Below are 22,512 nucleotides of genomic sequence, written 5' to 3' on the forward strand. Positions count from 1 at the left end.
TAAAGTTATGTATGTTAGGTGTTCATGCTCGAATAGATACGTTGTCACACATGGCAAACTAAGGAATGCATCAAACTGCACGAGAAGACGGCACTTCTTAGAATACGTGTTTCTTTGCCACCAACTTTGTATCGTACTTTTGTATTGGCGAGAACAAGTCTGTCGGGGAGTCGCCTTGCGTTTTACTCTTTTAGACTAGTCATTTTAGCTGCTATTATACGCCTAAAACTAGTATAAAACTATCTTTTTGAACTTTTAAAAGTGAATAAAATTCGACTCTTTTGCTGTAAAAAGCGTTTACTTATTTTTCTTGCTGTTGATAGGTATTTGAACGTTAGATTTATCGCCCAATACTATCTACTCATTGTTAGTTTCTTTGTGACCAAATCATCCCAACTTTGGTCGAGTTAGTATGAATAAATTACTCATATCCTTAACAAGTTTATCCACTCAATTTAGTCTTATCATTTACAACTGCAGGAAGTGAGAGGTCTTATGATCATACAGGATTTAGGTAATTGTTTCTTATCCAGATAGTAGCATTAAAATCAACCAGGATTTAATTATGTAGACGGTTTTTTTTTATAAATTCATTTCATGTATGTAGTCTCATCAGACAATCTTATAAGATACACATAAAAAGGTGTTCTTCTAAGAAAATAAATAAAAGGCAACCCAACTTTAGAAATAAGACTTAAAAAGAAAATATACAAGGATTTTTAAATAACAGGTTTTTGGACTATTCTTTAAAGGTAATAAGGGGATGTATTACAAAGAGAATCACGGATTCATGTATAATGAGGTCATTTGCTTGTCAGAACCCTTTGAAAAGGGTTATGTGTATCACATATAAGCTTACTTTAGTTAAATGATTAAAAACATTTGGAGAACAAGAACATCATTACTCAAATACAATAAAAAATTGTTTTTATCTATGATAATTAGAAATGTTAAAGAACAAAAATGCAGAGTGATTAAATTTAATGCAGCATATCATATAATTTTAATATGATTATACTATTGATGGATAATATCAATAACTAAATTTAAATACATATATGAAAATCAATAATGTTGATCTATCTGATAAATATTATTGCGACTGCAACAATACAAATTATATCATTATTGTACCTAATGATTATTTATAATATATGATGTTTTGTTACCTGTTTAAATTAAAAATAATTGGTTAATTACTGTATGAAAGTATCAATATTAAATAGAGTAATATAAGTTATTTAATTGAATTAACAACACATAATTCAGATTGTATTTCTTCTTTAGTGGTATGATATAAGTAGGTGGAGGTCTTTATACAAAAAACAAAGGAATAAATGCGAGCCCTAAAGTCTTAATCGCCTTGGAAATCCATTCGAAAATGTTTTTGCAATCCAAGATTTTGGTACCTATTTATTAGGCATCTTGATTTGTGCCCGAAATACCTATAGCATAGAAAAAACCTCATTAATGGGATACATTAGGTGTGATTGGAGAATAACGAGAACATTCCATTTAAAAGATTTCATAATTAAAATTAATATTTAACTAACTAATTATCTCTTAATATTATTGAAATCAATGCGAAAAAATTCGCAGTAAATGTTTGTGTCGCCGGCGGGCTTTCAATTCACGCAACGCACTAGAAATATCTTAAGTCTTTAACTGCCATAAGAAAACTGTTGAAGGCAAATCCTCCACTAACGCAGGTCACCAGTGATCTACGTGGCAGTCAACGTGTTCTATATATTGTTCAAATCTGATACAAGAATATTGAACAAATCGAAAAACATTTTTGTATCTGTACCATCCCCGTTTTATTTCCTCAATTTCATTTGAATTTTATTTAACATTTTTTGTGAGAAGTATTTTTTATTGTTTTAACTATCCTGTTTCATGTTTCACAGCACGGGTAGTCGAAAGCGTTCCCGAATTTTGGATTCATTTACCCAGTTTATGGTTTTAAAACTACTGCAGCTTTTGATTAAAGTAATTAACGTTGAACGCGAAATTCGTGGCCGCTACTGACCGCTTGGATTTTATATCCTTCACATATTATTTATTACATTTTTATTATAACTTGTATTGGAAAAATCAAACAATAATAATTATGTAATAAATGATAAGTTGACGTGCAAGCATAGCAGCGCAATGCGAATGTTACATTATATAGTTTATTTTTTTACTGCTTTACTAAAATGTTTATGTTTGATGAGCGTAATTTATGCGCAGTTGCGAATTTCTTTGAGTTTTGTTTATTTTTCCATCTACGTATTTTTGTTTTCTTCATTCTTCATTAATCATAATTACAGATATTACACCGACCTTAAGGTGTTTCTAATGATATCAATTAGAATAATGAAACAACACCACTATAACACATAAACAAATTATATCAATATTATAATTTTGCGTTAGACACGCATGCGTGTTTCCCATACGATATTGCGCAACATGCGTTATAAGCATGGCGCAACTTGAATTTAATAATCTGATAATCCGCGTCTGTAGCACGCACAAAATACTTATACTAACTACCTCAAAACTCACTTTCAATAAGTTTGCTTACATTTTATACTTTTTTAAAAACTCTACACGGATAATATGACCAAAAACACAATCCACCACTTTAATCCTGTTAATTAACCGACACTTACATATTAACCGCAGTGCATTTTAAGTCTTAAGCTTTGTTCACTATCCCGTGGTAATTCGTTTCCACATTAAATTTAGAGAGAGTCTTCTATTAGCGAGAGCCTCAGTGCAACCAGAAGTAATAATGCACTTATGGGGGGTGAATATTGTTACAGTTAGACAGGAGTGTTCTCTAAATCAAAACGAATTCAGAAATGGTTACTACATAAAGCAATTAAATTGTCTATTTTACGTTGGTTAGATACATAAAGATAAAATAATAATTATGGTAAGCGTAAAACCGGAGCTAATTTGAAACAAAAACAAGTATATTCTAATCTAGATATGACTCAATGAGGCAACCTTTAATCACATCCACATCGCATGGGATTGCACTGACACTGTTGCCTAACAACGTCTTAGCTGGAGTATTATTTAGCAGTAAACGGTAACATAATACCCTGACAGGTGGCGACGAAGGCGACTCGTTAAATAATTCAATCGGGACCACGAGCGTGAGCATGTAACATACACAATTACACTGCTAAGTTCTCGTATTGTAATATTATACGCTTGTTAATAACTGATTTTGATCTCTATCTTTTTGCATTTTATTTCAAAATCAACCTCTGCTCAGTGTATCCACGAACTCATACCAGTGCTTATTACACCAGCCAACGTTCTGGTAAATTCTGCCAAGTATTTCTTTTATTTCAATAGCTTTAATTTAAGTAATAATATTTTCAATTTATTATTACCTACGATGTTATTGACAGAATCTCCACTTATTTGACTTTAAATAAAAATATCAATTCAAAGCGAACGCTCCATTTCACTTTAACACCATATTTTGGATTTTGCGGACGGGCTTATGGAAAAGGAAATTAAACGTTTCGGTTTTTTAAGTGATTGAACCGCTATTACGAATAAATACAGTCGGATGAATGGTCCGCTAGCTAAGAAAGACATCACAATAATCACGTATAAAGTTACGTATTTCGTAATACGATACTTCGGAAAACAAGGGAAATAAATACTATAAATGAAACGGAAACGGATGATGCAAAATAAACATTAACTGTACCTACTTCGGCACATCATATTTATGAACCAAATTATTCTATGCAATTGCGATTTGTACCTTGAAATATATAATGGTTGTATACAGTGAAGGGTTATTATTATATATTTTTTTTATGGGACTTGCCGGTAATCGAGCATACGTATTACCTGATGGTAAGCAATCGCCGCCGCCCATGGACACTTGAAACACCAGAGGCTTTACAAGTGCGTTACCGGCTTTTTGGGAGTTAGGAATTTAAGAGTTGTTGTTCGGGAATGGGGATGGGGAAGATTAGGAAGGGGGGAATTGGGCCTCCGGTAACCTCACTCACACAACGAAACACAACGCAAGCGTTGTTTCACGTCGGTTTTCTGTGAGGCCGTGGTATAATGGGCCGAGGCCCATTCGTGCCGAAGCATGGCTCTCCCACACTTAAAACTTCTTAAATTCAATTTTCTAATAAACTTATTACTTATTACTTCTTAATTTCAATTTTCTAATATTATTTGTATGCACATTTATGTTTCGATATAAAATCCTACAATATTTTATAACAAACTGTTGTTATTGGACATTGTTTAACTGTACACAATAAAGTACCTCAACGACTAAATGTATAGCATAGAATATCATAACTTTTTGCACGTTACATCTTAGTATTCTGTGCTATTGTTCCATTAAGATACGCGCGTGCGCAGGCACTTATGACCTCTTAGTTTCAGCTGATATGACGCATCACCAAACCCGTTTTGTCGTCTTGACTCGCTCTGACTAAGCCGCACTGCGGTCAGTAGTTATTACGCTGCTTAAATATAAAATAAAATTGTTTTGCAAGTTATTCTAGAAAATTATTTTTATGGTATACTTATTTTATACTTTGTTTTCACGTTCACTTATTGTTAAATAAAATTGGCTCAGTTGACAGAACATGATAAAAATTCAGTCCAATAGAAACATCAAAGTAGAAACGACAAAACATTTTTTCAATTATCCACCTTTAGGGAACAGAGTGTAAAGTTATAAGCGATAATCGCAATCGCGGCGGCTGTGTAACAGCGCAAACAACCGGTCTCGTGAGTTTGGAAATAAAACCGCAGTTCCGCCACCGCGGCGGGCGCGGATGAAAATCGCTCCGTGAGTTCTTAGCCTAAATAATTCAAGAGTGAATATTTAAATAATACGGGTTAGCGTAAATTTCGTATCCGTGTTGATTATGCCTGGGTCAGCCATTTAGCATCTCCTTTGTTGAATAGCGGTTACCAGAATACATCAATCTACAAAGTTTTGTCTATGTAGGCCCAACACTTTCGGAAATAAATAGCTGTGACATACGGATGGACGGACAGACAGACAGAATCTATAAGGCTTCCGTTTTTTCCATTTGGCTACGGAACCCTAAAAAGGACGACAAAAAGACAGATAAAACATTCCGCACTGTCGAACGGAACGAATTGTATGAACCTACATTGGTATATGTGAATGCGAGTGGCTCCATGGCGACTATCGGTCACCAGTGCGAGTCGACCGTGCGTTTCTCTCTGAAAGACTTTCAATAAAGTCACAATACGGTGCTAATACTCGACTCTTTGGAAAATTGTTTTATAACACGATATTTTGTTTTGTGCAGGATTCTCGTATGTCTCGAGTCGTCGAGCGCTATATTGTTGAGCTGTTTTCCAATAGTGTCACAAAGTTTTATTTCTGTCACCTTGCAATTTGGTTTAATCAAACATGTTAAGTCAAGAAATGACTTTGTTATAATAAAAATAAATATGACGTACAGATTACTATAGCAACACAATAGCTCATCACCATTTACTCATGAAATGTGCAGATATTTGTTGTGTGGAACTGCAAATTAACAGGTTAGTAGCGGGGCATCGCACTGGCGACCTGCAGTCCGAAGTCAATGACAAGACGAGACGAGACACGCGGTAACCACATACTTCCGGAGTACGACCGACACCATCATATACCTAGTCTTACCATAAATATTGTAATAAAGAAAAATAAATTTAACTGCAAATAACATTTATTACTTTGACAGTGTGTTAGTTAATACATAAATATATAACAATTAAAGATATGAAAAGCTTATTCGAAGTGGTCTCCATTGGCTGCATTACAGTCCTTTAAACGTTGAGGCCAGTTATCAATAGAAGCGCGTACTCTTTCCATGGGAAAATTCTTCACTGTCAATCGTATAGATTGTTTTAGGGACTCCAAATTATCATGGAGTTTAGAGCAACTTGTACTCTCTAAAACTGACCATAAATCATAATCCAGTGGATTAAGATCGGGACTAGACGATGTCCAGACTTCAGCTCTGATGAAGTCCGAAACATTCCCTTCCAACCAAGACATCGTGGACCGAGCTTTATGACCCGGCGCCAAGTCTTGCTGGAAGGACCATACTTAGTTATTGAACATGGTGATGTTATGTGGCTTAACTACTTTCTCAAGAATGGTATCTTGATACACTTGTGCCGATGTTTTGATACCTTTTTCACAAAAATATGGTTCAGGCAATCCTTCATACACCCCACCAAACCATCACTGAAGTCGGATAATGTCCGCATTGCACTCTGTCGATTAATTGGGAAGCTTCTTTAAAGCTTTGAGCATAAATACGGTCATTTTGTTCGTTAAAATGTTGCTCAATTGTAAAAAATGTCTCTTCCGTAAACAATTTTTTTCTGTGACCTCCCTTTGCGTACCGCTTCAGTAGTTGTTTCGATTTTACCACCACCCTATTCTTCTTTAAATTATCAGTTAAGAAATGTCCAGTGCGTCTCTTATAGGCTGCAAGACCTAAGTCATCTTTCATTTCACGAGATAAAATCTTTTGGTTTCGGACAGGATTTCTTCGAATTCTTTCCCTTACTGCTTTGACCACCTTTTTCGTACGAACACTACGTGGACGGCTAGATCTTTTTCTGGCACAAATAGAAGACAACGTTGTCCGACACTAGTGGAGGAATAGCTTTTAACAGTTTTTTGTTGGCAGTGAAAGGCTTAATAGCCCGGTACATTTACTAATACCATAAGTATAGAGAGTTTTAAATATTGCATTTGGCTCCATACCTACTTTGTGTAATGTAATCGCAGCGATTCGGTTCTCTTTAAGTCTTTATCACCCCACTCCATTATAATATCGCAAAATATTGTACAATGTATTGGCGCCAAAATGAGAAAATACAATTAACAATCGTATAAAAATGACAGATCCGAAATTAATATATATTTTTTTATTTAAGTGTATCGGTATTTATGGCCAGACTAAGTAGAATGGCCAAACTCTATCAATAGCTTGTACGGACTGGGCTACAAACACATATGCACATATACTACTCGTAAATAAATATGTCCTAAAATTCGTCAATAGATACAAAAAACTAGGCTTGTAAAAATATTTACTGTGGTTGAATGATTTGCGCAGTAAAAAAAATCTATGATCGAATGCAATGCGGTGGGCGGTGGAACATATGAATGAACAAATATTATTCCATAAAGGATCGAATAGTTTGCGTTGCTTTATCAATGTTGTTTTAATAAAAATACGCTTCTAGTTTTGGTGTGTACTTTCTATTGAAAACATAAAAAAGATGGAATAATAACAGAGTGATTGAAAAAAATTGGAGTTATTCGTTGTGTAATAAAAATGTACTTTATAGTGTTATATTATTTCTAAATGACAATGCCAGAATCTCTATAGAGCTTTGCCCCACCAAAATATATATAATATATATTGTACAGGCATGCCAAATGTAGCATTCTATTGCTGCTCTATTAGTGATAACTAAAACATGATTAAAAGCCTTTAGAGCTTGCGGTTTCTATATAAATCTAAGAACAAAATATTACATTTAGGTTAAGTACCAGTTTAGATTAATTGCAGGTATAATGGTAGAAATAATTAAATTAAGTGCTTTATATTATTACAATGCTATCATAGGGTGTTTAGCTATGAAAAGCAGGAATGTCATCACCAATATCACCTTTAGTAATCCTACTTTTAATTCATAGTCATAACGAAACAACAATGTAAACAGAACAGACAGAGCGAATGTCAAATAATGACTTTTTGGACGTAACTGACACACGCACGCCAATGACGATTCGTTACATCTAATCACTAACGTTCAAACACGAAATAATAATTAGAATATGCATTCATTATCTATTATATAAAAATAAGTCGGGTTTTCCTTCCTGACGATATAACTCCAGAACGCACGAACCGATTTCCACGGTTTTGCATTCGTTGGAAAGGTCACGGGATCCATGAGGTTTATAGCAAAGAAAATTTAGAAAAAAATTAAAAAAAAAAGCAGGAACACAGGAAAATCATTGGTGGCGAAACGGAGTTCGCCTGGTTTGCTAGTATTATATATAACCTATAAAAAAAATTAACTAACAGTATGTATTTATACCAAATTCATATTAAAATCCGTACACATTACATTAATAAATCTTTTTTTAATGACTCTTTGTGTTCCTTGTGCAGGCGTACTAAGAAACGCAGATGGTCACGACAAATACAGGAAATAGGCCTTGGGTTTTTTAAATTCTTTTTATTTCCTAATTTTTATCCGCAACTTTATCAGAATAATATATAATTAAGTAACCAAGGGTCTTATTTGCATTGCATAATATTGATTAATTTACATTTCTTGTACATTGATGAAATTTAGTGGGGCAGGATCTGGCATTGTCATTTTGAGTTATATTATTAGATATTTATTTATTAGATATTTTATATTTAGTTATTTATTAGATATATAGTTCTAAAGCAATATTTTAATATTAACATGCAAGCGCTGTGAAAATAGTTTTAGTGGAGCAATATTTGTGCTAGAGAGCAACAACGGTTAGCTAAAAGTTATTTAATATTGCCGTGCACACTAACTTTTAAAAGCGTTCAGCGGAACTTGCTATAACAATAGTACAGAATGTAATATATGCTACTAAACAATACATCGAAACAAAGCTACTGTAGGTATTTATATACTATCTCTTGATCGTTGATGATTTTTCGTAACGCTTGTCTAAGAATCCTTAAAATTGTTCCAACAAATTAATATAATGGAAGAATTCTACCAAAATCGAAATACTGCAAAAATTTATAAAAGTACCTATATATATTTTTGGTGCTATTAATATCATGCAAAGGACGACGCAATATGTAAATTTAATAAGACAGAAAAGCTTATTACTTATCATCATCATATCCTTCGAACCAGAAACGGTGCAGTTCTATCTAGGTTCCATTCACATCTGCATACAATATTCCGTTCATATAGCTAAATTAGTCAACAACACACTAATTTGCTGCTTAATTCACGCACTGTTCAGCTTCAGCCGATCATAACAATGCGGCATATGCGTATTCAGCGAACACAAGTTACGCATAATAAAATGACTATAAATGCCCTGTTGTGCATCAAACAATCGGAGACAGACTTATAAAATAGGACACCACTGTGAAAATTAGAAAACATGATTGCTTTTTGCTTGCAATCGGAAGCTTTCATTTGTGATCGCATTCTCTTCATACTTCGTAACACGCTGTTGAACGTAAAAGGCATTTGGACGTTTATGCCAAGCCGTTGCCTCGGAGTATCGAGGTGGCACTCGTGTGTTTGTCATACGGGGTTTTGTATTTGTTGCGTCAAAAAGTTGGCCATCCTTTTTCAACTGCTGTTCATATTTTCACATTTCAAAGGAAAATTGAAGCTTTGAGGCTTTTCAGCTGTTAACCTTTGTATGCAGTTTGGTGCTTTTTCATTATAGGTATTTTTGCGTTCACGAGTCTCTCAAACGATTTTGTACATCCGAATCAATAAACCGCACCATTCAAAATACATGAAGAATGTGTGAACAATTTTCGACGCTTGTGTCTGCGTCATACCAACCGATAGAACAAAAAATCACACCAATCAAATGAGGACTACCTGTACAGAATTTTTCGCACACAAACGGGGAGAGGCGTGAGGTTTATACATATAAAAGGGGATAGTATGAGTGACAGTGAGAACTAAGGTTTAGTGTACAATTTTTGACAGCAAACAGAACTGCTCACTACGTTTGCTATCCTATGAGACAAAAAAAATATACCTAATCCTTAATGAGAATTTTAATTAACTACGTTTAAAGTCTCCAATACCGATTATTTCCAAAATAATTCACGTTTAGTATATCGAAACCAGCTATTCGAGCTCATATTAGAGCACACTAAAATAACAATAATCATAACCCAATAATTAATGAAACTGGACAATGAATACAATAACAGAGAATGTATTCATAATATTCTACTTAGTTTTCAACAGTCGCGGCGCGGGCGCACGTACCAAATGCACACAACATGTACAAACACATAATATCACAACAGTTGAAAGCAAACACTTAACATTCAATATGATTACGCATACAAACACACTGGCACATCTAGCGAGATAACCATAAGGCGGATCATGCGTAAGGACAAGTCGAGTTGCGACTGTTGCAAGACATGGATTTTATGACCATTGAGCGACCAGTAGTTTTGTATTTCAATCATTCAGTGCAATTTATGGAAAGATTAAAAAAATTAAAACGATTCAAAGTGTGCAACTTGCATAATTACATAAGTATGGACTGAAGTGAAGAAATGTAAGGCGGCGAAACGAAGATAATATAATTTACCCCTGATTTAACCTGAAACAGCGTGCAACAATTCTTTGCGTCTCGACACAGTATCTGGTATAGAATTCGTTTATCTTTGCGGTTTGGCTATTTTTGTAAAGACAAAAGAATAAGTATTATATTTCACCGCGGTGTAACCGGTGAATTATTTTGTCTTTTTTCTGTATATTATATGAATATAAGTATGTATTAAAGGAAAAATTGAGTTAAGAGACTTGCTACTTGAATATTTTAATTAATTCTTTCACTAATGAACCAAAGTTTCAATTAATAAAAAAAAAATAGAACATTACAACAACATGTATAATATGTTGTTCACTATATCCCGCCGCTGTTCCTGTTATCATGTGTCGAATGTCAACCTTTACAACAAATGGGAGTCGTATTTATTTATACATAGTAGTTACACATACTACTTTGTGCCCTACGTCAATACGCTGTGCAGTTTATGTATTACAAGTTAACTGTATATTATGTCGACACATATGTGAGTCAGAAGTAAATTTGTAAAAACCAATGGTAATATTACGAACATGAAAATAATTACAAATACGTAAACAGCTATATTCTCGGCCTTTGAATAAAATGAATCGCTGTAATTAAACCTAGAACTAAACAGCTCTCAAAGGGGATGGTAAACACAGACTGTCTGCTGAAAAATATAATATCAGAAATAGCATTTTCAGACTATGACTATTTCAGTTACGAATGAGTTAACGTTAACAAAAGTATGAAGCACGTAATGAGAACGGACCGTCAGAAAACGTTGATGTGTTTTCATAAATTAAATGAATATTCTCTTTTGTGTAAATAACCTACTGTTTTAAAGGAGATTTTGTATATGAAATAAATTCAGGACAATTTTAAAGCTACATTTAGCGAAAATGTGAGATTACGAAATACTAATGGAACCAAAAATATTGTATCTTTAGAAACAAGTTTCTCGTTGCCGTTATTTAGCAGTCGGTTAAAGGTAAAATCATTAACGCCAGATATTATTGAACCGTGCCTGACAACGTTGCGTGTACTCGCGCCGGACAGTCCCCGGATACACTGAGGGTTCAATACCGGCAATTCCATATACCTAGTACACAATACTTCGCAAGCTGAACATTACATTTCAAAAGTTCCTGTCGCAATGAACTATTTATCCACATTCACCTCGTGCGAACCACTGCGTACTGCGTCCAACTTCAGCAACATTAAAGCCTATTTGAAAAGTAACATTTGTGTAAAGCCCACGCATTGTCACTGATTTTTTTTATTACGTCACGCCTTTAATTCCCGAAGGGGTGGTAGGCAGACTCCGCGCTCCTACTGAGAAATTTTCGAAAAACGGAAAAAAGCCCAGTAGTACTTCGCCCGACCCGGAAATCAAACCCGAGACCCCTTGTCCGGCAGTCGCACTTGCAACCACTCTGCCAACGAAGCATTGGCATTGCTACTGATGTACATTTTAAATGTAGCTACTGCTTCGAATATTGTTGAAATATGTTTACAATGAAAAAAAATTCCCCTAGATTTAAGTCTTGCACAGTAAGTAAACTGTTACCAATAAATACTCGTTATTTGGCCACGTTTCGTTTCACAACTATTTCGCACGTCTGTGTCAATTAACTACGTTGCATAAAGGAGGATGCCAGAGTTTCTATGAAATCTGGTCCCACTTCCAATAGCTATGTGAGTTACATCATTGGATAGGTAATTTTAAGCTGAATAAAAGTTACTATGGCGCCAAGTTCCAAATCTTAGTCCGTTCAGAGTTATTCTTTATTAATCATGGTAGGTACTTTTGGTAGTTTTATCAGTAGCCACAAGTAATGCTATTTTTGCGTTATAATTGCATTTGTGCAGCTTTATACACTTAGTGTCGCTTCTAAGAAACTTAGGTACCGTAAAACATGGCAACTTTACCATATTTTGGAACAAAAATCGAAATATATTTTTAACCATAAGACGCATAGAAACCAAAACTATATATTTAGAATTGTAGTCTATCTGGCTCACTTTACTGTAATCGTCATTATATACAAACGCTTACTTTAGCCGTAGTAAAGAAAAAACAACATGGGTAAAGATACCAAATTTTTGGCAACTTTACCTACGCGCCGTATTCATCGTGTATTGCATATTAAAGAGTTGTTGAGGTACAGAGGGCTTCATCTAGGACCTCTTCGTATTATAATGCAAACAATATGAGGAAATCTATAAAGATAACGGCTACACAGACAGTCGGGAAAGTTGCCACGGGTTTCATCGTAATTTACATACAAATAATTTGTTACGCTCGGGGTTGTCAAAAAATGAGAATTATTTTTATGACATGTATATTTAAAAAAAAATTATAAACCTTAAACCTAAAGTAAAAAAAAGCATAAATATCTGACATAAATATTGTTCCCTTTTAAACTAAATTAAGTTCTAAAATTTTAAGTATTTATGTTTAAAATTGTAAAAAAAGGCTACAAAATAATGTTTAATCTTTTGACTTTTTAATTTTTTGACTTCACTATCTCCATAGCTAATTTTAACATTACTTTCGTATACTTTTTATATTGTCTAGCTCCGAGTTATCTGCGGCTTTGTTTCATGTGAGCCATTTTGGCTCTAAAACAAAAGGTATTATTAAATACATTATAACTTATCATCCAGGATATTCACTATTATGCTGGGAAATTTAGGTATTCGAAAATGGTTACATACACACAAACAAGAAAAAACATTTATTGCCAACCCTAACTGTAGGTAAAGTTGCCACAAAGCAGGCCGTGGCAACTTTACCTAACCTGTGTCAACATTACCGAAGCGATTATTTATCAATAAATTAAAGAAAAAGCAATTGCTGACATTACAACAGTAATCCCAACTATATTATACATTCAAGATCAAAATTTCACTCACCTGTGACATATAATTAAGGCTCTGTGAGCACAATTTAGGAACTACTAACTTTTAGCACATTTTCACGCATACATTGTGACGGCCATTACTGGCATAATAGCAGTCTTGCGTCTACGCAAAATATAGTAAATATTTCCTTTTAATGTCTAAAAAATACTACTATTACAAAACAGAATTCTAGTGGGTAGATTTTTAGATAAATGAGTTTATACAGAATACCTATAGTATGGTAAAGTTGCCAAGGGTCCGGTAAAGTTGCCATAGTTTACCGGTATCGAAAAACACTTCTATAATCCGTATTACAAGCCGAATGTCAATTATAAGCAGATACCAAAAAAATCCAAGTGATAGCCGGGGTCAAGTAAAACTTCTTTTTTAATTACCTTACTTTGTTACCTTATGACAAAAAGTTTCCTAGTATCCACACTACGTGTATAAAGCAAATTACCTATCCAATGATGTAACACATAGCTATTGGAAGGTGGGAACAAAATTTGCATGCTCCTTTGTGTAAATCTATCTGACCGAACGTCGCCAATTCGTAGCTCTGTGAAGTAAAAGAAAAATGTTAAAATGACAAAAAATGTTTTTCTAGCAATGAATGACTGAAATGGAAAGAAACTGGTATGGTGGAAAGTAACATTGAAAAAAATAAATAAAAATTTCGTCTGGTTCTCGACTTTACGTCACGTTGCTGATAGTTTGAATCAGGTGATATTTTCTAGTTCATTGGCGACTTGTAAAATTACTTTAGCCGTCTGGAAGACAGACATTATAAAGTAGAAGCTGTGCTTAATATCTGTACCGATATATTTTTTCTAAATCGGAATTTCATGTAGCGAAAAACAGTTAGAAATGTAATAGTTGTATTGTTTTAGCAATTAAAAGGTTATTCATAAACAATTTACACCAAATGAGGTATTAACAACAATTATAATACGAGTACATTGGTCATTTAGTTTCATTTTAAAACAAAAGCAGGTGCAACCGATATCTCGTAAATGGGAAGTTTTAAAGAATAAAAGAGGCGAGGTGAGGCGTCGAGCACAGCTTCCATCGCTATCGATAGAGAAAAAGAAAATAAATCGTAATCCGATTTTATATTGCTAGTGGTGGGCATTTGAAAACAGTTTGTAGCCAGTTTAAGTATAGGTAAAGTCTTAAAAGAAGTGAACGTTTTATTAGTGTTTGTTCTGCGAGTATTTCAATCTGAATTCTTTGACCAAATTGGAATATGAATGAAAATTATTACAGTGCAATACGATAGGTATTAAAAACTTTATTTATATACGCATGACGTACCTTCTCACGGGTTGTTTAGAAATTAACACAACAATGCAATGCTCCCTTTACATTTACAGACTGAAGTTGTCATACGTCAGAATGGAAGAGTATTAAGATAATTCCCATTACGTTCCCGTACATTTAGCGTCCCCACGCAGACATACGCGGCTCTACCTACCAGTCGGTCCCCTGCCCAGTTTTGATGTCAATGGGTTAATGCTCAATTAGGATGGGTGACGACCGACTAGCAACACAGTTGTCGGTTTCTCTCTGAGCAGATTTTGTTTACATTGAACAATATAAATTGAAAAACCGGTGGTTTATGAGGGGTTCTATAATACTTACGAACAAGTCTCCTCTGAATGGGTTGAATTATTTCTTTCAACTATTGTTTGCGATTTTATATGAACACATCATAACAATCTAAACTTGTATTATTCATACAACTGGAAATTCACCAAGAGAAGTGACTGTTATTTTCTCACACAAAAGAGTGAAGCATTTTTAATGACCTTCAAACACAATAGCTGTTCATCACACGTGTTTTATGTAATGATTAGATGCAAAGAATGATTAAATATATAAATACTTATAAGGGTTGTAACTTGAGACTGTTTAAGCGTTAATTATCATTGGCACGTGGAACAGTAATTGGTTATTGGTTAATTACGCTCGACAAAATTATTAAATGCAGTACGATACATGATCGCTCTGTGATATGAATTCTGAATCGCTTATGAATTATTAATTCTAGTAAGTGGTTTCCACCATGTGAATATTTTCATTTACGCCACGTTGTATTTTGTCGAAAACATGTTATTGTTTGACGTTCGTTAGACTAGTGCAATTTCGATGATTTCATTATACCTCGCGTGTCCTCAGTCTATCCATTAGTTAAATTAGGTGCATCGGCTCTTTGTAATAATTATTCTATTCATACGCATTTGTTAATTAGGCGACAGTTTTCATACGCAAATTGACGCCGCTTCAAACGAGAATTCTGTTATTATAAGTGACTTTTATTGTAAAAGCATTCGAGTACATAATGATCGAAACGTAAATGATTTTTCTATACTAAATATTAAGTACTTTTGTACGACTATATTAGAGAACAGAAACGGGCCTAATGTATTAACTGTGTTTTATTTATAACATTTTATGAAAATAGATCGTCCCTCGTCCTTCATTTCCAGTATTATTGTCTGTCTACTTAGTTGATTTATATTAGTCTTAATTTTTGGTTATCTAGCAGCTATGCCTATAAGATTAGAGGTGAAAGACTCAACAGGTATATCTTATTGATCGTGTGATTTCAGCTTTTCGTAATACGTCTCTCTTCGACACAGACATTGTTGCAGCCGTTAGGGGATCGAAGCAATATAATTAAAATTCATATATGTATGTTAGATGTACTTCTGATTGCTTTCCCAGTCGTGTTGTTGGAATCGCCTCAGGGAAATCACGTGTGTTGTTACGTATTATTGTTGGATTCAAATGCGACGCTTTCAGTTTCTGGAAAATCGAAGGTATTAGTTTCGTCCGTGATTATTACAACTTTATTGTTCATATTATTTTCTTTAATAGTGTACAACATTGACTGTTTAATGAATCGTGTTCCATACGTTAATCTGTTTGATAATAAAATAATTATGACGTGTTCAGATACAGCAGACTTTTACGGCTATCAGTAGCCTCGTAGTCATAGTAGTGACTAAGTAGATAATTCAATACTAGTCAGGCAGCTGCTGTTTATTAGAAGAGAAGTTAGTAATGACTACAAATATAAAAACAAAGTTTAGTGGCTCACAGGAAACCGACGAATTGACGTAATGAACTGGTTTGGACGCTCTCACGATCTTTAGCCATAAACATGTGACCCGGTGTATTATCTAGAGCTTTCCGCGGTTGCATTAAATATTCCCTTTCAAGGTTATTTAAAAACCACCTGATGATTTAACAGTTATTAAATACCGAATTACTAGATTTCAACGTAAGAACCACAAGCCAATTTTTCCACTTTACTCGAAACATATTATTATTATCAAATCCAACCACGATAAATAGAAATAGGAGAAGCAAAAATAAGCAGTCTAATATCATTAAAGTCGGCTAGCTGTTTCTCTCAAAGGTATTTTCAATATTCTAATACCATTCCTCCCTGTGAGCTAGGTATGAGCTATTAGTATTTATTAGCGTTCAATAGATAATAATTTAATCTTGAGAAGAAAATCAAATGAATATTTGAAGAATTCCCTTTAATACGTCCACATAAATTTCTCGATGCTTTATTAAATTCTTCTATTCGAGATTTCGTATAGCGGACAAAAAATGACAGTGAATATATATATAAACCGCCTCGTGGTGCAAAGGTAGCGAGACAGATTTTAACAAGTTAAAAGCCTTTCTGGAAAATGTCATCGTCTTCCGTGGAAAATGCAGCCTATAATAAAAATGAAATGTGTAGACACTCAAACTAAGATGGTCTGTTTACGTTTACATACGTATTTGTGAGTAATAAATAACTCAACAACATTATAAATCTGGATTCAGCAAACATCACAGCTTATAGGTACACGAAGTAGTTCCCAACGTCTGGCCGCCACATTCTTCAGACAATTTACTACATCTTCGTAGTACTCTTAGATAAGCTGATTGTCTCTAAGAACTACTTTTGCGCGCTGATTCACTGTGCAATAAATCAATTTATATGTCGCCGGGTATATTGGTGTTAAGCGTAGCAATTTCGCATCATTTTCAACCAGATTGACCGATAGCAGTCACCCTCCCTAGTCGCATATTAAGTGTCTAGTGCCCTACATTAGTATCCTGTCATTTAGCTGCGGATTTGCATCCTATGTTTATCGTTGCAAGTTTTATTTAGCTATGTATCTATGAGAGCTACAGTTTTTAGATATTGTATTTAAAACATGTTATTCTCTTAATCCCTTGTAATAATGCAACATGGTAATGTATGCCCATCGGACCATTGATGGATTAGGATGGTAGAACTACATACGTTGGGGCCATTTAAGCTTTCAATGCAACCGAACTTCGCAACATTGGTTTGTACCTCCATATGCCTAAATACAGTGTATACGAGTATTCACGAGTGTGTATAAAGCGGATTGGACACACCACACTACCGGTATTACACTAATGGTTTTGAATGGAACGGGGAATATGAAACAACAAAACTAATGTGGATGGCTCTTGCTACATTTTGACATTACATCGACAACTGTACATTTCCCATTGATGTTCACTACCAAATTAATATTTGGCACTCACTACTTCCCGCAATTAATGGTTGCTCCAGTTTTTTTATGTGTACGATTTTATTTCGACTAGAATATTGTCAAGGTTTATGAAGGGTCATAGTTTTTCCTTTCCTTACAAAAGATTTGTAGGAGTTGTATAGCTGAAGGCAAAATAAAAAAAAATATAGTTAAATACTAATTGTTTTAATAATAATTTTCTTCATAACCCTTGTTGTTCCGTTATATTAATATTACAGGATGTTATACAAATGTGTCTAAAAGTTTTAAATCAGATAAAACGCGATGTCAACAACAGGCGCTCTGGTGTTAATTTATCTCTCGATGTATGTCTAACTTCCTCGCGACTCTGCAGTTGTACGAACAAGTATATTTGCACTGTAGTATGGTGTAACGTTTCACGCTTCCTGCTATTTCCTCGCGGCTGATCAATAGGTTCAACGAGACACCATAGGGTTTAATTACTGGTTTAAAACTTATTATTATTATTACTTTTGACTGAAGTTGAAGTGAGCTAGAATTCGTAACATGGTTGAAAGTTTCCGATCAGTTACACATTTCTAATATTCTTACCTAGAATTCCACTGTTGCAAAGTAAATCTAAACTTATCAGGAACACGGTTTAAATTAGTATAACTTCTGTCTAGAATTCTAGATACTCGGGTCTCTTAATCAGTCATTGAAACTTATTCAAATATATAGCAAGTATTCTAAATGGAGGACGTAATCCTCAACAATACAGTTATTAGTTCAAATTCGGTAAGAATGAGTTTTGATTGAATTGAAACGGACGTAACAAATCGTATTCTGTTACGTAGAAACAATCAAACATTAGTTAATAATAATAATACTATTTGTTCTAATGAGTAAATTATTATTAATAGTTAATTAATCATCTAATCTAATTAATATTAATAGTTAATCTACTTAATTTACTTTACATAATGTGTCCTTAAAATGTTTAAACCCTCGAAAGATTCTGGAAATATCTTGTGGCTACGTGTTAAATAAATCTATCTAAAGTGCGCGACTTTCCGAACTTTAATCAAGTTCTCTCTCAAAGGATCTGCCTGAAGGACAGATAACGTAATCTGCATAGGAATTAATCTTTGATCGCCAAATGCAGCGGTCTTGCTGAAAGTTAAACAACACATTCTCGTCCTAAAGCTGAATAAATTCATTTTCCAACCGTTTCTGTGTACTAGCACTATGTTTAGCGAATTACATGTAAGTATTCAGAAGTACGTACCTATATTAATTTCGTGCAGTAGTTAATAAAGTAGAAATATTTTATCAACACAATGTTTATTTTTTCCACACAACTCGAGTCTGTAATAAAGAAGTGAATTAAATTACGAAGAAAATGCATTTTTAAGTTTAAATCTATTGTTGTGTAGTCTAAACCTGTCCTTTGGCTGTCGCGTTTATTTTTACGGAGAGTAAATCAAGTTTGCGATCACTTACTAGAACAAAGTTAGGATGACAATGTCAATTTTCGGTAGAACCCTGTTTGCTGTAATTGCATTATTTAGTGTTTTTATCGACTAAAGGTAAAACAATTTTAAGCCAGGTTGTTTAGTATCGCAAGTATTTTCAGGCAGTAGTAGTTGTAGATGGAGCCATTGAGTTACTTCGAAACGTAACAATTGTCCTGTCAGACTTCAGAATACTTTATGATTCTGACGGAGTTGAATCTGTTACATGCAAATGGTAGTTAACAGGATTCCTACCTGCAGTGCGTTTCGGTTATCTAATACATTACTTACTATTCTACCTAGAACCGGTCTTACTGTCAAAAGCCGGATGACGCTGACTGTAATAGTGCAACTAACTATGGCATTAATAGACAAACTCGGCGACTATTCATGATGATAGATCTTGCTTAGCCTGTGATTTAAGATTCAGTATTTTGGCCAGACAAAGTTTAACAGCATGGAACATGGGGTGGCATGATATAAATAGCCAGTGGGAATTGTACTGCAACAGGCACATGTATCTACCAAACTCTCAGCCGAAATAAACCTAGAACAGTATGTCCTGTTCTTAACTTTGTCTACGATTGTCACTATAATCAGATTCTACGACGGTCGCAACTTTGTTAATTCAACTAACTTTATAACTTTAACTTGAGTAACGTATACTACCTCTTTGATGCATAGTAATATGATGCACACATCTCTTTGTAAGTTGTAAACTTCTCACGCAAACCTTAGTTCCACAAGAGCAGCTTCGAACCAAAGTGTGGTCTGGAGTTGCATTCGCTGTCATCGATCGATACCATCGCTACTCTGTGAATACGTCTGTCCTGAAACTTGCGATGTTGAAAATTTCACACTGTCAAAAATAATCCATGTGCGACTGGGATAAAAATACATGTACACTTTTGGATTGTTTAATATTGATTGGATTCGCTATTACGAGTGGAATGGAACAATTAAATAGCCTCTTTCTCGCGAGTTGTGACTAACGAATGATACATTATTTATTACATTACTACAGTTATGAGTACCTGTGGTTATAAAGTAGTTATGTCCGCAATATTTACGAGATGTCCTCATTTAGTCTCTGGAACGAGTTACATCAAGTCTATTGCTTTGTTTCGACTGAGGAAAAAAATTTAAGCTATAACTATTTCATTAAAATGTCTTTTATTTTAAATCTAATGTAATGTACATCGATAAGACGTCCACGCATGAATATTTTGCATTCACTAATTGGAATTAAAGAAATTACACTCCTTAAACTCTCGATAACTTCCATCTGCGTGTGTCCAAAGAGTATTTCATCTGTTCCGCACACACCGCATCTGCACTCCATTCACACAAGTGCCGCATTTATTAATAGCCAACGATAATCGCATAATTATAACGTTACGAATGCAAACGTTACAATATCGATTACCAATTCTATTGAATAAGATAATCGTTATCAGTTCTTGCTGTTTATCAGAATGAGTTCAGTCATCTGGCTATCATCATTTTTAGGTGATGGTTTCTTTCGAATTTTACTTTTTACAAATAAACTTGTAAGCTCATATCTCTGACACTGTTTTCGCACAGATAAAGAATACCTTGGAATATCAACCTATTTTTCGCGTATTCTAAATAATCATTAGTCTCGCCATGCATCCTTGCCGGATGTCTATCCGTAATTACACGAAATTGAACTAATGTAATTGAATCAGGATATACATATGAAATACTAGAGTAATATCCGACAATAACGATTAAAAAATTATGGTTAATTATTTGTAAACATTTTTTTTTTATTTAACTTTTTGCAAGCGGTAATGGATTAGTGGCGTAACATACATGCCATATGTTAATCTATATATTAATACGTGATGCAAAAACTTTGGACCACATTTTACGAAAATTGCGCGTACGTAGGAGCATAAAATTTAGTATACTTATAGTTTATGTGTAGGAGAAGTGCATAGCGCTAATATTTTTCAAAAATAATGCTTATAAAGTACATTAAATCAATAAATAAAACATTACACACACATGCATAGTATCTGATCGTATTTGACAAAACGTCAAAATCGATAGACATTGCGATGATATTCTCACGTCTCATATGAAAAGAGTTTTATAAAAGAGTTTGAATTAAATAAAAATTATCCTTCAACGTACGTTAAGTGGTATTGTAAATTAAATCATATATGGTCGAATTTCGGCCACTAGGCGACCACTAGTAAAAATAATTTAAACGTTTTGTTTCCATTAGATACAAATAACACCGTGGTCATTCAACTGGGCAGTCTGCATTACGACTGCAATGAATATTAAATCCACTTTCGAACGGGATCCAGGTTTATATTAAAAGTTTAAAACGTATTTTCCTAGGATATTTAAGTTTACTAATGAGGCATCGTGGTTGTATTTTTCAATATATGCCTACTACACTATTAGGGCAATTTAAAGTATCGAATGCAACAGGTTGTTGTCCGAACAAGTCTTTTAAAAGCGAACGGTCGTACGTTAATCGAGTTCTGTTTGATTCATGTAAAGTGCTTTGTTTAATGCCTTCCTACTTTCTTATCATTTTACTGTCTTGTACTTTTTTTTGTTAATTTACTAGTTTACCGGCCTAGCAAAGAGTTGCTATTACCAGACGTAATTGGAAACTAAAATCATTTGTGGTGTGTTCTAAGAGCTGTTGTTTGGTCGAGCTACAAGTTTATAGGAAGTTTTTGTTTTGAAATTAAGGAAAATTACTTGGTACTAAAATATAGAGACATGCATAAAATTAAGAGTTCGGTATGATACAAGAAATATGGCTTCTAATATAATTATCGCGTGCTAATCACTTATAGATTCTAAAATATGAATATCATGATGTATAAATACTAAATACAAATGAATGTGTTGATTGAATAATGCATGAAATGTTTCCACAAAAGTGTGAATAATAGATGTATACTAAGCTAATCTTATCGCGGTGACGGTCAGTTACTATCTACACCCGATGCGAAGGCGATAGTGACAATAATAATTTACTTTTTCAATGTTCAAATGTTCCCCTTTCCGTCAGGAATCCTGTGGCTAATCTCTTTATCGGTACCGAAAATAGATACGAGAGAAATGTGCTATGACGTCAGTTATGTTTTGGGCGTCGTTAAATGGCACAATGAATGTGGAACAATAATTGTACGCGTGTATTGTC

The 22,512-nt window shown here is 34.1% G+C and overlaps 1 protein-coding gene across 20 annotated transcripts in view; it reads left to right on the plus strand.

Moving 5' to 3' along the window:
- Positions 1-22,512, plus strand: part of LOC118267499 (disco-interacting protein 2) — a 118,452-nt gene that overhangs the window by 458 nt on the left and 95,482 nt on the right. The gene's annotated exons all lie outside the window — the stretch shown is intronic.

Source organism: Spodoptera frugiperda, chromosome 25 (genome assembly GCF_023101765.2).
Source record: "Spodoptera frugiperda isolate SF20-4 chromosome 25, AGI-APGP_CSIRO_Sfru_2.0, whole genome shotgun sequence".
NCBI lineage: Eukaryota > Metazoa > Arthropoda > Insecta > Lepidoptera > Noctuidae > Spodoptera > Spodoptera frugiperda.